This window comes from Bidens hawaiensis, unplaced genomic scaffold, assembly GCF_021521415.1.
Source record: "Bidens hawaiensis isolate Kalapana, Puna unplaced genomic scaffold, B.hawaiensis_p1.1 tig00012134_1, whole genome shotgun sequence".
NCBI lineage: Eukaryota > Viridiplantae > Streptophyta > Magnoliopsida > Asterales > Asteraceae > Bidens > Bidens hawaiensis.
The window spans coordinates 271,916-275,276 of record NW_027491975.1 but is presented as its reverse complement, the minus strand read 5'-3'; positions in this window follow the sequence as shown (position 1 = coordinate 275,276).

The following is a 3,361-nucleotide window of genomic DNA, read 5'->3' as shown; positions in this document are numbered from 1 at the left end:
ATTTCCATTAAGCCGATTTAGCATGCAATTTCTTGTTGCATATTGACCAATTTCTTAGACTTTATGAAAGTAAATACATGCACTATCTAGTGTACACTTTATCCATACACAAGAGTTTACATATATTTTCAACAAAATTATGCAATTAAGATCTTATTGGTTCATACAAAATTTCAGTTACCCAATTTCACATTTTTACTATACAAGTGCAAAAGTTATGAATATACAAATTTGAAAGCATCTTCGATTTGCACTCTCATTATGAAAACACAATTTACTCACATCTATAATCAGTTGTGTTTGTAATTCATGAAGTTCGAATCTTTCCTTAAATTCTTACGCAATCAAACAAATATGACAATTAGCTCAATACATTATAAATATACTTCAGTTGTATAATGCGTATTCCATGCATTCTTGACTTACCAGTCTATAAATTATCCTCTAAATCACATTTTTAATTATGCTAATCTATGTATAAGTAGTTAATCTCATCTTATCTTATCCTTGTGTAAACTTTGTAATCACAAATTGAAATTATTTTGATCTAGTTACATATATCTAATCACATACATACATGTTATAGCCCATATACAGTGCATAGCTAGTTGGAGGATTTATTGATATCAGATATGCTTCGTTCTCCCCGTGGTTCGGTTGTGTTTCTGGAGATGATGTACCCGAAACCCTTGGTTTCTTTGTTTCTATGTGATAGTTGAATTTCCATTCAAATTCATCAATGTGATGTAGATATACAATACACATGTAAACTGCATCTTCACATTCCAGACTAATTAAGATCCTTCAAAACAACTGTCTACATATTATACAATGTCATGTCGTGCAACCTCCTTCTCGTCTAACAATTAAGTAAAGATCAAGCAAATCAATATGTCTTTTGTTTTTCAACGCTGGTAGAAAAGAACCAGTTCTCGGGAATAACAAGAAATTATATAAAAACCATTTAATCATATCATTGAACCTGTTTCTTAGTGTCATCTAATTATTCTGGAAGATAAAGGTTGTATCTTCTAGGGATTCCATAAGACATGTGCAATCTTTGAAAGAACTACACTGAAGTGAGTCTAAGAATGAACCTTTCGAGTTAGCAATGTCTTTTTTAATGGCAATGTCCAGTTCGTCAAAATATGGCTGAAGAAAGGATGTTTTCAGAATTAGAGGGAGAAACGTTCAATGTTTCTTAAGGAATACCATGAGATGATCCAACCTGTCTCATATATTTTCTTGTTCCCTTCAAAGATACCGAAGGTTCTTGATAAACATGTTGATCTTAATTTGACATGTATCACACTTAAGGGACACAATGAATCCTTAGCGTATTTAGGAGCATATAATACACTAGGAATCCTTGAGGTCTTATTTCCCAAATTAGTCTCCCACCCCTCTGATGAACATCAAGTACGTAGTTCTCCCGCACCATTTCTATGCCAAATGAATTTTGAACCACTTGAAGAGATATCGATTACTTGATACATGAAACTTGAATTTAAATTAACATACCATATATCAGATCATGAACTGTTATCCGTTCCTTTCACTAGATAATCGTTTATTCAGATTTTGCAAGTTGTTAGAAATTGATCTTGATGTTTGACGTTCACCACTTCCTGAATCAGCTCTGATGCTTCATCTTGTTCCTTGAGTTTGCAATCTTGTATTAAGTGTCCCATGACTTGAAAATTCTTTTCGTTTTCGAGAAGAATGTTTCATTGTTTGTTACAGTAAGTAGTAGTGTAGAATCAATGAATGCTTTTGAAGTTAACAATCATTTGCATTACATCTGATACTATGTTATATATAACTTGGTTGGCGGCGTGATTCCTGGGAGCGTTAACCATCCACCGTTAATGGTTGACACAGTTGTAATTTGAATCAGCCGACAAACAACTAATGACCTACTAACCTATAATTATTACATTTAACTAAAGTTGCTTATTCATTTAAAAGATACACAAGAACTATAATAAGTAAAGTTTGTTTATTAATAATTTAATATAAGTTCAATATTAATCGCAACCATATTGATATCCACCCTGTAAAAGGATCTTTTAAGAAGTTTGTTAAGGCTGTATAAAACCATTTAACCCTCTTAGGAACTCAAAATATTCATGGAATTCTCCATGAACAACTAACCTATAATCAAAGCATCCAATGCACCCTCAAAGAAATTCACTGAGTAAACGTCGGTGTTCCTGATGGAAAACCAAACATAAATGCAGCTATATAAGAAACCCGTATGCTGCATATAGGAACAAACCCTACAGCGGATGCACCTCGATGAACAGGCTTGGAATTGTTATTACTTCGGTGTTCCATATCCATTAACATGTTGGGCAAAAATTTATCAAAAGCAGCATCCATCATTCCGTTATGTATAACGAAACTATGGAACACATGTTCAATTAAGTTCTCCATACCAAATGTATAAACATGCAACATCAAAACATTACAGACAACATTTAGTCTCTCGTTTCCGACACAACAATAACAACCACAGAATTTTTAAAAGTTCATAACATTAATTTACTCCACTGACAACAGAAGACTATCAAGATTTGAAGATAATGCATCTTATCTACGACAGTAGACATTCATCCAAAGAGAAAGTAGCTACTTCCTATTTCTGGTGGATGCCTGCAAAATGTTTAGCAAAATTAACCGACGTATAATCAAAAAGAGATTATTACCTTGAATTTAAGGAGCTGTACATTTATAAGATCGAAATCCCGCCTCAAAAGGTATGGCAACTCTTTCGATATATAATAATTGTTCATCATAACTTTTAATGACATCTTACTTCTGAAAATTAAGACTAGTTGAGATTTGCGACACATGTATACATGGAAATTAATATTAGAAAATATAAACTAGCTAGCTAGTACCTTGCCAGATGGTTTCTTAGAAGAAGCCTTTCTAAATCCTAAGACATATTTTCGATCAGGCACCACTCGAGAGAATGTCACTGAAAGAGCAGTTAGTTGTAGTTAGATTGATAAACACATAATATAAGAAAAATAGATAAAGAAGATCAGTAAAGAAGCAAACTTAAGTTTATAAAATAATTACATGTGTCTCCTGCTTGCAACTTGTGTGAAACCATAAACTCTTTGAAGCCCTCTAAAACGTACATTTTATTGAAGCGAAAATGGAGGCGTAGATTCAAATCTTCGTCACCGGTTTCATCAATAGCAGATACTGGAATTCCATTAGGATCTGAAACATCCGGAAAATAAGCCTGTGAACAATTGGGAATATGCATTAATGCTATCAATCCCATGTATTTAAAATAATCACTTGGTTTTGAATAACTATACTGCCCTCACTGTTGCTTATGTCACCA